The following is a 14,846-nucleotide window of genomic DNA, read 5'->3' on the forward strand; positions in this document are numbered from 1 at the left end:
GTAGAAGTACCTCTGAAAGCTCTGTTATGGTCCTGGAAAGGCCAGATCAGAATGAGGTGTTTATACACCTTCCCTCCCTCTCTTGCATGCCACCCCTCCAGTCCTTCCCCTCCCCCTCCCTCCACTAGGGCAGGTGGGCCATGTCCAGATGTCGGGTCCCCTTCCTTGCATGCCACCCCTCACCCCCTCCCCTCCCTTGCATGCCACCCCTCCCTCCCCTCTCCCTTCCTCCACTTGGGTGAGTGTGCCATGTCCAGATGCCGGGTCCTCTTCCCTCCCCTCCCTTGCATGCCACCCTCACTCCTTCCCCTCCCCTCCCTCTGCTAGGGCGGGTGGGTCATGTCCAGATGTCGGGTCCCCTCCCCTCCCTTGCATGCCACCCCTCCCTCCCCTCTGCCTCCTTCCGCTTGGGTGAGTGGGTCATGTCCAGATGCCAGGTCCTCTTCCCTCCCCTCCCTTGCATGCCACCCCTCACTCACTCCCCTCCCTTTTTATGGAATCACCATTATTGTCTTCTTCAGTCCTAACTACCCATTATGTTTCCCCATTGACTGAGCCTCAGCTGCCCACTCTGACATTCTATCTGACATCAGTTGAAACTTCCCGCTCCCAAGTGCATAGAGGCCCGAGTCAGATCTGGACTGTGGCACATGGGCAGAAAGTATCTCAAATCTGGAACAGCTATGGGGATATTATTTGTTTGTCTCTGGGGTCCACTTGTACTGATGAGTTACACATAGGTTTTCCAAGTGGCTTATGTCAGGAATGGCCAGCTGATGATGCATGCGCTAGATTACACACCTGAAACACTTCTGGTCTGTTGATGGTCATACCAGCTTCTGACTAAGGTTCATTAAAAAGTTGCCTAAAACAAGAAAAGCAATTAGAATTTTTTAATATTTTAACTGCACATTTCTCCTAAATTTGGCATGCAATTTTTGAATGATATGTAAATCTTCATACTTGCATATAATGCTTTGCATAAATGCCTATCTTCCTTAACTACTCCTTTCTTGTTAGATGTTACCAGTTTTGCAACATAGCTTACCTAGTTGTAATGATCTTTGAAAAACAGGGCGCCTACTAAGCATGCAGCAGTTGCCCATTTCTGCTGTTAGCCAAGACTGCAAATAATTATTTATTTGACTGTGAGGACCTCTAATGTCAGCCAAAAGAGAGAAAAAACTGCCAATAAAAGTGTCTCAGCAAGGGAAAATAATAGACCATTAAGGCAAGGGAAATTGCTTTAGTAGCTCAAATTAAGCTGTTCCGTATTGTGGGTGGGTGTTATGCAAACAGATCATTTTTTTTTTCTGTGTTCAGATTAATGATTTGTACAATGTACTGTGATGGAAATTGGCCTACTGTAAGTGGGATGTAGGAGCATTCCAAATTTTGTAGTTAGCATCTGTTCTGTCCTTTCCCTCCAACTCCCACCACCTGCCTAGTTCTGCCTCTTAACAGCTGTGGCCAGAGTCAGTCTTCCTGTTATCAAAGCAATTAGTTCAGACTGCTGCATGACCCTCCATCTTAATTCCCTGAGAGCCTGATATTATCTGCTGTTTCTGTTGCTGGATAGAGGGGTTATTACTTTTCAATAAAGGAGGAATGGAATGTGGGGAAATGGGACGGCACATCATGTGTGCTAATGTAAAAGTGTAAGATTTGCTCAGATTTCTGCTGAAAATTTCATCTTCATTAATGCTTCAAAATTTCCCTGTCAACAGACTTTTTGCATGCATTCAAAACATTCTCAACTTTGCTCATGAAACTTGGGTGGGTTTTTTTCCTGATTTTTTTTTGCTTCAATTGGATTATGAAGAATTTTTTTCCATATTTGGCTTGGAATATCAGAAAGGAGGGAATGTGCAGTAGAATTTGGGGGTGGGGAGTGTTTTGTGCTACTTGAAGTTTCTCTCACCAGTATTTCAGACTGACACCTTTAATGATCTGATTATACACTTTGTAAATCCTACCCACTAAAGGAATGCAGTGAGAGATGGAGAGTGGGCAGTGGGCTAACAAAGGGGGGATCCAGACATTAAGTGTGTCTTCTTAGTCTTTAGAACAATAAAGCAGAAAAAGTGCAATCTGAGAAGAGAAGGTAATGCAGAAATCCTTAAAAGTTGTTTTGATCTACTCATCAAAACATGTCTATAGATAACAAAATACTAACAGAAAACATATTTCTTGACTTCTTACTCCTTTTGAGGAACCAACTGAATGCTCTGAGATAGGTTGAGGAGTTTTAACTACATTATTAGCAAAACTGCATAGTTTATATTAGCAAAACTGCATAGTTTATATTAGAATCACTTTATAGTTTTATACTGCATTTCTAACACTAAAATTGTGTAGGATTGCTAAGTCTGGCTTGGGAAATTTTTGGAGCAAGGCTTGGGAAGAGAGATTGAGCTCAGCAGTGATGTAATGTAGCTTGTCCAGGTCAAATATTAGCTTCCCAACCCTAATCCTTTCTGTGAAGTTTTTTGCTCTCACTAAAATTCAAATTTTACATTTCCTTCCTCATTCCCCTGACTTTTTGTCCAATGTTACATCACTTGTAGGTTTTGGTATTGCACGTACTTTAGGCATACTAGTTGTTACGGCCTTAACAGGGGCAAGGGTTTTATTAAAGGGATTCTCCACCAGCTGCTAAACGTGTAACAGCACACATATAATTTTAAAAGTAGCAAAGGGGAATGAACTCACATTGGCAGCGAGAGGGGCCGAGAGGAGATCTTTTAGACTGTATCTACGGGGAAGGAATTCTGGCAATGAATATCCCACAGAGAAGCAAGAGTCCAAATTGAGTTTAAATGTTTATATAAATTTGTTTAAAAATACACACGCACAGCAAGAGTTATCACAACGGTAGCACACATACATTCGAAGTTCCACTGGTAGTATAAAAACGTTTTAAAGATAGATTGGATAATAGAGAATAGGGAATAGGGGATTGTTCTGAGTGTATGATACACTTTACCTATCGATTCTTAGGAGGGTAGAGAGTAGAAGGCAAGGATTCCATGCCAAAGCACAGGAACCCAATGGAAGGACGAATCCATTGTCTCCAACACCACAGCAAGACGCTAACATGTGGCAAAGAGCAATATGTTGCAGGTAAACTGAACCTCTTATACCCACTTTTGGCCGCAGGAAGAGTAAGCAGGGAGCTAGTGAGTTTTCCTTTTTTCTAAATTCTGGAATTCTTCCCATGCTGGGCTTGGGGGGGGGTGCTGAGGTCATTAGTCAGCTGGTCTACTGCTAAACCCGGGACAATGGGGAGTCAATTAGGTCTCTAGATTAAGTCAGGAAAGCACAGAATGGTCTTTATGCAAAGTAACTCTGATTTTGGGCTGAGACATTAGGACCGGGGAAAGGTGGGTGCTTGTAGGAAAATTCATAACAATGGGAAGAGGAGATCACAGAGAAGCAACCATCTGTTGATGACTTTTGGTTTCCAGAAGAGAATAGGGAAATGACAGTTAGTCTGATCCGTATTCTTTGTTAACAATTATCTTTGCAAGGTGAGGTAATCAAGCATTCTAGTGACTCAAATGAGGCCTCCAAGTTATGCTGGAGTAACTCATGATCTTAGCTTTTGTTAAAGTAGTTTTGACCTTTTGACATGCTGCTACCTACAACCCATAGGAGTGCTTTTGGCAACTAGCTTTTGCCAATATGATTTTGAAGCAGAAATATATATAAATAATATTCTTGGGGTCCTTTGGGTCATTACATAGTCCTTTGATCCTAAATATTTGTGTTGGTATAACTGGTTTCTATCTAGTCATGTTCCATTCAACCTAAAAATCCAAAATCCTCTACAGCAATGGTTCTCAACCTTCCTAATGCTGGGACCCTTTAATACAGTTCCTCATGTTGTGGTGACCCCCAACCCTAACATTTATCCATTTTACAGATGGAGAACACTGATGCAGAGAGTCTTAGGTGACCCCTATGAAAGGGTCATTTGACCCCCAAAGGGGTCCCGACCCACAGGTTGAGAACCACTGCTCTACAGGGTTTGCTAGTGTTAAGAAGAAAATTCTCTGTGGATGCCAGCCACCAGGAGTCTCATCTGTTGCTTAATCCCCAACCAGCACATGGACTTTAATGTCCTTTAATGTCTTTATAGGCAATATCATAGAATCATAGAGTTGGAAGAGACCATAAGCGTCATCAAGTCCAACCTCTTGCAATTCAGGAACACACAATCAAAGCACTCCTGTCAGATGGTCATCCAGCCTCTCTTTAAAAACCTCCAAAGAAGGAGACTCCACCACACTCTGAGGTAGAGCATTCCACTGTCAAACAGCCCTTACTGTCAGGAAGTTTTTTCCTGATGTTTAGGAGGAATCTCTTTTCCTTCACCTTGAATCCATTACTCCCGGTCCTAGTCTCTGGAACAGCAGAAAACAAGTTTGCTCCCTCACCAACATGACATCCCTTCAAATATCTAAACATGGCTATCATGTCACCTCTTAACCTTCTCTTCACCAAACTAAACATACCCAGCTCCCTAAGGACATGGATTCCAGACCTTTTACCATCTTGGTTGCCTTCCTCTGGACCCATTCCAACTTGTCAATATTATTCTTGAATTGCAGTGCCCAGAACTGTACACGATATTCCTGGTGAGGTCTAACCAATGCAGAATAGAGAGGTGCAATTACATCCCTCGATCTTGACACTATACTCCTATTGATACAGCCCAAAATCACATTGGCTTTCTTGGCCGCCGCATCACACTGCTGAGTCATGTTCAGTTTGTGGTCTACTAAGACTCCCAAATCCCTTTCACATGTAGTGTTGTGAAGCCAGGGGTCACTCATCCTATATCTGTGCATTTCATTTTTTCTGCCTAAGTGTACTATCTTACATTTATCTCTGTTGAAATTAACTGTGTTTGTTTTGGCCCAGCTCTCTAATCTGTCGAGGTAATTTTGAATTCTGACTCTGTCCTCTGGGATATTAGCTACCTCTCTTAATTGGTGTCATCTGCAAATATGACCAGCATGCCCTCTATTCCATCATCCAAGTCATTGATAAAAATATTGAATAGCACTGGGTCCAGGACAGAACCCTGTGGGACCCCATTAGTCACTTCTCTGCAGGATGAAAATGAGTCAATGAAGACCACTCTTTGTGTTTGCTCAGTCAACCAATTACAAATCCATCTAACAATTGCATTGTCTAGTTCACATCTTTCCAGCTTACTTGCAAGAATATCATGGGGCACCTTGTCAGAGGCCTTACTAAAATCAAGGTATACTATGTCCATAGTATTCCCTTCATCTACCCAGCTTGTCACTCTATCAAAAAAAGAGATAAGATTGGTCTGGCGTGACTTGTTTTTCAGAAACCATGCTGACTTTTTGTGATTATAGTATTTTCTTCTAAATGCTGGCAGACCATCTGTCTAATGATCTGCTCCAGAATCTTCCCTGGTATTGATGTCAGGCTGACTGGACAGTAATTATTAGGGTCCTCCTTTTTCTCATTTTTAAAAATGGGGATAACATTAGCCCTCCTCCAGTCCACTGGGACTTCTCCTGTTCTTCAGGAGTTCTCAAAGACCATAGCAAGTGGTTCTGAGATTACTTCTGCCCGTTCTTTTAATACCATGACCCTGGAGATTTGAATTTGTTTAAAGTAGTGTGGTGTTCCTGCACTACCTCTTTATTTATTCTGTGCTGAATTTCTCCTACTGTATCTTCTGTTTCATTTTCTCCTGGATGAGCACTATTTCTTTCAGTTTCTCATATTCTCACTGATATGTGTACGTAAAGTGTTGTCAAGTTGCAGCTGACATGGCAATCACAATTCAGTAGGGTTTTCAAATGAAAAAACTAACAGTGATACCCCATAGGAAAAATTAAATCCTGAGAGAATCTACTTTAGTACCCACTGTAGGACATTCATTTCTCCTGGTCTTCATAAAGCCCACAATGAAAAGCTGCTATTTCACCAGTGGAACACATATCTGTAAGATCAGTCTCAGTTTCAAGAGAACTCCACACTCCATTAAGCATTTGGTAACCATAGAAACCACAAATCCTAGCCCTGGAGATTGTTGGAGCCACAACTCCTTCTCACCTCCCCTTCCAGGTGAAGTGTCCTGTATGTAATCATGTTTCTTCTCAGACAAACATTTCAGATCTGGATTTGGGCCCACACCCATGACTGATATATTTGCTCAGCCCAGGAGCATCTTCTGGATAACTTCATTGTGTTGCAGTGACAGCAAGATGCTATGGACAGTGGCAAGTTCTCTGGTTTGCATGTTTTTTTTAGCAAGCTAATGAACTTTTTTAAAAAAGTTGCTCTGCCCAATGAGCAGCAGAGATCACTGCTAGCTTTAGATAACAAAATTTACAGCTCTGAGATAGTCTTTGAACAGTGGTGACTGAGAGGAGCAAACAGAGCTGGATTAAATCATTCCGATAAGTAACTTGCACAGCAGTATACCAGCCCAAATGGGTCCTCACTGTGCATAATCAAGTTGTACTTTTATAGCGCAGAGTTGCTCCATATTGTGCTTCTCCTGTTAGAATACTTTAAAATTTTCTGCATAACTCAAGAGTATAATTGGTTTCTGCGTAACTCAAGAGTATAATTGTTTAAACAAAGCACTGATATTGTGGCCCTCTTGCCACCAAAATACTGTAAGGTTGACTACCAAAAGAATGCAACTATTTGCACTGCAGAGAGTAGGATTGCATTTGAACAAATGTTCTTCAGCACAGTTTTGCCAATGTGGCAAAGATGGTTAATATGATAGAGAGGATGGGATCAGTAGGTAGTTCATATGCTCTTTAACTAGATTTTAGAGGCTTGTTTCATTGTTTTTGCTGTTTCCCACTCAGAGCAACCCTAAGGAAAGTAGTTTTGCAAAAGAACAGCACCCATTAGTTTCTAAAATGTACAACACAAAAATTATATATAATAACATTCACTTTCATGAGAAGGATTCAAGTCCAGTAACACATTTAAAGGCCAATGAGATTTCTAGGGTATAAGCTTCTGTAAGTCAAAGCTGTCTTTGTCAAATGCAAAACTGAAACTATAGTTTTTGTGAGACATAACTTGCTTGTCGTTTGATTTCCAAAGCACTAAAAGTATAATAATTCTTAATTTATTGCAAGAAATCATAGTATTGAGCCCTTGGGCTGGATGCAGCTACCGTGCTGCTTCCTTTGCCCTGCCTCCAGCCCAGCCCTCGGGCTGGATGCAGCTACCGTGCTGCTCAAAGCCATGGGCTCAGCGGCCATGTCTCTGACTTGGCCAGCCACTGGGATGCTTGCACCCAGAGCTGCTGCGGCCCAGCCATGGGCTGGCTGGATGAGTGGGGTCGGCCAAGCCTCTGGCCTCCAGGCTGCAGCTGGTGCATGCTCCCTCTGCTGCCACCCGGCCTCACATGCCCTGGCCTGCGCTGGCTCTTCCCAGCCCTGCTGAGGGTCAGCAGGAGTGTCGGGGCCGGCAAGGCCTCTGGCGCCTCATCTGTGGCCAGCATGGACCCTTCCTGCCATTGTTAAGTTTGGGGGTCATGTGGGGGTGGCTTAGGACTGGGCGTGAGTCCAAGGAGGGGGCCCCCACCTGACCACAGACACACACATACCCTAAGCTGACCAATGTCCTCCGTCGTCCCACAAGCGGGAGAGGAAGTTTGCAATGACGTGACGCTTCCCCGGTTAGTGGAGCACAGTGAAGCTATAGGTGAGCAAAGAAATATACCATCTTAACACCCAGGCATCGTGCTCCTTCATCTGTGCCATCCATTGTGCTCTAGACCCTCTTCGCTGCCTAGAAGCCGGACACGAGAAAAACTACCTACCGGTTCCTTCCAACTGCTGGGCTTGGCCTTCCGCTGAGCCGACCTGGTGGAAGAAGGTTGCATGGCACCTGCCTAGTGGCCCCACCCCCAGTCCAGCAGCTGTCGGGTGGTTGGGTCAGCAATGGGTTGATGTAGAGAGCCTTTCCTCGGCTCACCTGCAGCGCCACCCCAGCTGGCAGCACTGGTTCCGTTGCTGCTGCTGCTGCCGGGCTCCCAGCTCAGCTTTCCTTCTCCTGTGCTGGCCCATCCGCTGGGGAGGTTTGTGGAGAAGGCACACTGGGTTGGAGGGAGGCAGAGCTTCCCCATCCTCATGCTCTTGGTGACTTGGCAGCTGTAGATATTGGGGGGAATGCTGGGAGGGCACCAATTTCACCCCTGCCCCCTGGGCATTCTGGGCTGCCATCCAGAGTGGACAAGGCTACAATAGGCACTGGCAGCAGTCGGCTGCCTCAGTGCCGGGCTTGCTGGAGCTTTATGGATCAGTCTGTGTGGGGCAGAGGCATAGCTTTCAGGGGATGGGGGTGCACGTTGCACTGGGCACATGCCTGGGGGTGTGGAAAATTGCCTCCCCACTGCATCCCTGTTCCCCTGCCCCTGTGGCACCCCCCACACTCACCTTACTGAAACAGTGCAGGCTGGAAAAGTGGCCTGTTCCCTTCAGGCTGAAAACAGCCTGGTGGGAACAACACTACCCAGGAGACCTTGCAAGCCCCAAGTCTCATGGGAAATGTAGTTCCCACCAGGCCATTTTCAGAGTGAAGGGAACAGGCTGTTTCTCCTGCCTGCACTGTTTCACTAAGGTACCATGTTTCCCTGAAAATTAGACAGTGTCTTATATTAATTTCCACTCTAAAAGATATGTTAGGGCTTATTTTCAGGGGATTGATAATTTTCATATTTAGCAAAGGATCATGGGTATTCTGTTAAAAAAATTAAATTAAATTTTATTTTTAGTTTCATATCCTGCCCATCCCAGAAGGGCTCAGAGCTGCAACAACATGTTAAACCTATATTTTCAAAATCATAATTTAAAAAATGCTCTCCATAACTTAAAAGATAGCCCAAAGGCAAGTCGATGCCTGCTAAAAGCCAACCTCCTTTAAAGCATAGAGCCAGCAGATCTGTGTGTAGCCTAGGCATCTGAGGCACGTGTTCCTGGCCTGGCAAGGTGGGGCCATTTTTCACCCCCATGTGACCTACAACAGTGGTGCCTGGGACTCTGTAACTAGGGCTTATTTTTGGAATAGGGCTGATATTTCAAGCATCCTCCAACAATACTGAAAAATCATGCTAGGGCTTATTTTTGGGGAAACACGGTAAGTGGGAGGGGGCAGAAAACAGAGTGTGCACCGGGTGCAGTATGGCCCAGCTACACCTCTGGTGTGGGGGGATGTTTTGGCGGCCCCCCCACGTGACTGTAATGGTTGTGCCTGGGCAAATACGCCTCTGATGCTCACCTACTGTAACCAAGAGCTGCCTGAACATTCTGCTAGGTGTTATAAATCTGTCATTCTCCATTTCCATGGGAACTGATCTGTTTAATATTCTACCCTCAATCTGCATTGATTTATATCTTGTGTTGCCTCATTCATGGCATTGATTATTTTTACAACCATCAAAAGACTAGAAGCTGTCAGGTAAATCAAGATATGACAGAATTAAGAGCCCTGTCCCAAAACCCTGTCCCAAAACCCTGATGCCAGAGAAAAGTAAACAAAAAAGTAGAGAGGATAGCAATTGCACTGACATCCATAGTAGCCCTGCTGACACCCACCAATCACAGTCCAAGGTGCTGGTATGTCCATGTAACGTGCAGCTATAGAAACCACCAACTGCTGTATGCTGATGCAACCATGTCTTCCTAATATCAGCTCACCACTGCCAACATGCAGAATACTATGAGGAAGGTAATAAAGAGAACACAAGCAAGTAATCTAGTAAGAGGAGTAGGAGGAGCTGAGTGGTATGAACACACAAAGGAAACCCTACAGAAGTGAGTTTTCTCTTTTTCCAGTGAAGGAATTCATGGGCTCTCCAATCCTTTCATGTTCATGTCTTCTTGGTATGGGCTACCCCAAAGCCTCCTACACTTGTGTCTGGGAAGAGGGCTCAGGTGTACAGGAATGAGAGCTAATAAGCAGCAGGATCACTGTTGGCCAAAGTAAATGTAGACACTACACAACAGAATTTACTGCACTTCACAGAAGTTACACATCAACTATCCAATAGTTCACTGGAAGGAAACACAGTTTGGAGACACAGGTTCAGATCCTTTGTAGCGTGTTGCCTTAGAATGGTGGGCTGCTCTATGGGGATGTGATCCTACAAGACAATAAACACTACATGTGTTTGGCCAGTAATTCTGATGTGCAGACTGGAATGTCTGTTTGTCCCAGAACAGAGGTTGAGCTCACTTGCAGAGAGGTTCTACCATCCTAGTGTTATAATGCTAATAGGCTGACAGAATATCTGCAGTGGGGGGGTCTCTTTCCACCCTGTGCATATCTACTGCTAGAATCTGTTGGAGAGAGTTGGTTGGGCACAGGGTAGATAGAAGGATGAAAGGATACACAGTGGTAATGATCACCACTTGGGGCTAAGAATCTCCTCTTCCTGCTTACCTATGTGGGATGCTTTGTCCGTGCATCACCAGCTGAAGGGATGGGATCACTTAGGTATTTGTGTCCTCAGATGGAATATTTGTGAGAGTCTGAGGAAAGCAGTATTATGCATATACTAAAACAATTTAAGAGGACAGCTGTGCTGGTCTGCAGTAGAAGAGCCAGATTTGAGTCCAGTAGTGCTTTAGAGACCAGCAAATTTTTCAGCGTATAAGCTTTTGAGTCAAAGTTAAATGATAGGAACTGACTCTCAAAAGCATACACCTTGAAATTTGTGTTGATCTGTAAAGTGCTACTTGATTTAAATTCAGAATTTAGCTCATTTGCTAAAATACTGTTTTGAGGAGGCTGTACCTCAGCTCAGGCCAATACATTTAAACATCTTCCCAACTTTACTTCAGCAAAACTAACTATTATGTTAGTGTGAGATCACTTGGCTTCTTCCTTTCATATTTGACAGTTTATACTGCATGTTTAATTTGCAAGGTGCTTTCCAGTAATTAGTATTGTTGAATGCTTACAAAACCAAATGGTGATCTAATTATGCATATCTTACAAAGCAGAAAATATGCTGAAACTTAAGAAGGTGCCTCATTTCAAACCAGATGGCCCATCTACCCCAATGTTGTCTTCTCTGCTTAGGAGCAACTCCAAACAAATTCAGGCTGACAGTGGGCTAAATCTATGCTCTGTCAGCAGAAGATTTTAGCAAAGTCCAGTTGTCACTGCCCTCTTTCCAGCAGCTACCCATGACACTCAAAATTGTGCTGATGAGGTTTGGAGGAATTGTATGGGCAGAAAACCATGCAACATAAGCAGCTGCACTGAACGGGAAAGTGAGCAAAATCATAATTGGGTGCTGTGTGGTTTCCGGGATGTATGGCCGTGTTCTAGCAGCATTCTCTCCTGACTTTTCGCCTGCGTCTGTGGCTGGCATCTTCAGAGGATCTGATGTTGGGAAAGCAAGTGGAGTATATATATCTGTTGGAGTCCAGGGTGGGTGGGGAAACCTTGTCTGTGAGTAACAAAGGCGGCAACCAGGTCAATAGTTGAGGGCATCTGAATAGAAGTATGAGTAACAATGAAGACCATAGCCTGGGAGTAAACCCTGTAGATAGCGTTAGGTCACTGGGTGGGAGCATCTGGAATAGAAGTGAGTCCCTGGCCTTTGTTTCTTTTGTATGGTCCATTCTGTGACAGTGTTAAGCTGAAGTTTCCGGACACAAAGTCTCTGACCCTAGAGTATTTTTCAACACTGGCAGCCAAGTTCTGTTCATTTTCCATAGTTTCTTCCTTTCCTGTTAAAATTGTCCATGTGCTTATGGATTTCAATTTAGCTACTCTGTTTTCAGTCTAGCGTGATTCAGGTGGCTTTCAGAGTGGTCCAGAATTTCTGTGGTTTCTCAAATAATATTCTATGTCTAGCCATTTGGTTTATCATGTGTTCTGCTATTGCTGATTTTCTTCTTGGCTGAAATAGTCTGCAGTGCTGCTTTCGTGTTCTTTGATACGTGTCTATGCGCCGCGTTTGGTGGTTCCTATGTAGACTTGTCCACATTGTTGCTGCATGGTATCTACGATAGGACTCCTGCAGTAGCTAAAGGATCCCTCTTATCTCTTTGCTATGAACGTGAAGCATCTGTTGAATTTTCTTAGTGGGTCTGTAGATTGTTTGTAGGTTGTGCTTGCTGCTTCATCAAAGTTTTTTCCCTGTGAGGTCTAAAATTGGTTCCCCTTGATGTATGGTGGGCAAACACCCCCTTCCCTCCTAGATGGCTCTTTATCTTTGTTGTTCATGTAGCTTGTTCTTGGTCTGCAGCCCTTGGAGTTTCTGTATTAGAGTGACCCATTAGCCTGTATGAGAGCCAATGGAGAGAGAAGAACTAAGAAACAAGTTCCCTGGACCATATCCAACAAAGATCCCACCCAAACATCCAAATTTACTATGCGAGCAAGAAAATGAAAGGAAAACTTTACCATTTTAGATGTTTTAGTCATCCTGCGAAACCAAACCAGCAATTTGGGGACCCACACGGTATACAGAAAACCTACTCACACAGGACAGATATCTACACAAAACTCCAAATCACCATCCAGGGCAAAAAAGGAGCACCATAAAAACACTGGTACATCAGCGCAAAGCAGAATCCTGTGAACCTCTAAACCTCCTTCAAGATGAATTGAATCACCTAAACAGGGCTCTACAGGCTAATGGTTTACTCTAATACAGAAATCAAGAAGGGCTGCAAGGACCAAGGAACAAGTCACACACATGAACAAAGAGATAAGAGAGAGCCATCTAGAGGGAAAGTGTTCTTTACCATACATCAAAGGGGAACCACTGATCAAAGCATAGGAAGACACATGATGAAGAAGCACAACCTACGAAACAAATCTACAAGACCCACTAAGAAAAAATTCAACAGGATGCCTACGTTCAGCAAAGGATAAGAGGGATCCTTTTAGCTACTGCAGGAGCTTCTACTCGCATACCATGCAGCTGTGGACAAGTCTACATAGGGAACCACCAAACTTGCTGAAGCGCCCTTGCAGTGCACGTATCAAAAGAACCACGAAAGGCACTGCAGACTATTTCAGCTAGAAAAAATCTCAGCAATAGCAGAACTACATGATAAACCAACCTGGACATAGAATATTATTTGAAAAACAGCCCCCCAATTCTGGACCACTCTAAGAAAGCCACTACGTCAGACTACACAGAGAAGCAATTGAAATCCATAAGCACATGGGACAATTTTAACAGGAAGGAAGAAACTATGAAAAAAAATGAACAGAACTTGTACGTCAGTGTTGAAAAAATACTAGGGATCAGAGACTGTAATCCAAATAAACTCCACACAAACACAGAAATGACACCATAGACAAAAAAGAAACAAAGGCCAGGATACTTCTATTCAGATGCTCCCACCAGTGACCTTGCTATCTTACAGGGGTTACTCCTTACAGGCTATAGTCTTCATTGTTACTCATACTTCTATTCAGATGCCCTCAACTATTGACCTGGTTGCCGCCTTTGTTACTCACAGACAAGGTTATTCCCCCACCCACCCTGGACACCCTAACAGATATATATACTCCACTTTTGCTTTCCCAACATCAGATCCCTCTGAAGATGCCATACAGACGCAGGCAGAGAACGTCAGGAGAGAATACTGCTAGAGTGCACGACCACATTACAGCCCGAAAACCATGAGCACCTTTTAAGTGATTCAACGGCCCATTGAAAATGCCTTCTCGACAATACAAAATCATAATTCCTGCCTTTTGCACTAGTGATGAGAATTATATCTGTTTTCTAGTCCTAACAAAGAAAACTGCAACAGTATCTGGAATATTGTCTGTTTTGCTTGGGAAATTATGTTAAGCTAGAGGTTCATAGAACAGAAAGAAGGAAGCTATGGAAAGCCACTTCCACAGGGCAGTTGTTCTGTATGTTCTGGCCCTTACTGTGTAAGGCTGCAGTGTAGAATGTATGGCCTCTGGACCATACATTACGCAGAAAAAGCATGCTATGCAACCCATGGCTAGGCATTGAGTAAAATCTCTCCTCTCCTGCCCCTTCCCCCCAGAAAAGCTTCCCAGTAGGAACCATAGGAAAAGAAAGAGAGAGGAATCAGCTGGGGATCAGTGTTCTGATCTTTCCCCCTTAATCCCCTAGAATCAGAGTATTGAGTCCTTTTTGGGAAACAGCAAGATGTTTCTGGGCAAGGGGAGGGATCAGAATTCTCAGAGGCAGCACTGTGAACCTCAAATTTTTGCTGCATTCCAGGGACATAGTTTATTTGTATTTAACATTTTAATGCTGTCTTTCCACCCAATTAGAGCCCACAAGACAGCAACGTAAAAACATTACAACATTTACAGCCCCATCCAAAGGTGGGGGCTAAATCTGATTGTGGGAGTGGCGGGCAGCCATGCCAGCTAATTTGCTCTCCCTGGAACATGTGCCCCAGTGGAGAGGCAATTCTGCTGGTGTGTGGCCATGGCAGTCCTCCCCAATGCTGAGATATGGTGCTGGACACTACACAAGTGTCCCGGGGTCCCTGTAATTGCCTCCAGCATAGCAGGGTGTGATGGAAGTTGTTGGAAAGAAATATGTATCAGCTGTGTCTCCAAGTCAGTGCTAGCTACTGTTAGTGGTAAGACCAACATAAGTATTATTTTCCCCCATACTTGTCAGATTCAAAAGGCAGGCTAGGGATAAAAATATATTTGAATAATCACGACTGGACTTCTTCTCCCACCAATAGCTGATTGTAACTCTGGCACCAGTGTTAATCTCTTGAAGATGCCTCTTGGTAATTAACTGTGTTATGAAAAGATCATGAAACACTTGTGCAGCTTTGTTTGTAATTCTCTGGGCT

At 44.0% G+C, this 14,846-nt stretch overlaps 1 protein-coding gene across 1 annotated transcript in view; it reads left to right on the forward strand.

Moving 5' to 3' along the window:
• Window positions 1-14,846, forward strand: part of TRPC7 (transient receptor potential cation channel subfamily C member 7) — a 143,982-nt gene that overhangs the window by 57,135 nt on the left and 72,001 nt on the right. The gene's annotated exons all lie outside the window — the stretch shown is intronic.

Source organism: Sphaerodactylus townsendi, linkage group LG03, assembly GCF_021028975.2.
Source record: "Sphaerodactylus townsendi isolate TG3544 linkage group LG03, MPM_Stown_v2.3, whole genome shotgun sequence".
Taxonomy (NCBI): Eukaryota; Metazoa; Chordata; class Lepidosauria; order Squamata; family Sphaerodactylidae; genus Sphaerodactylus; species Sphaerodactylus townsendi.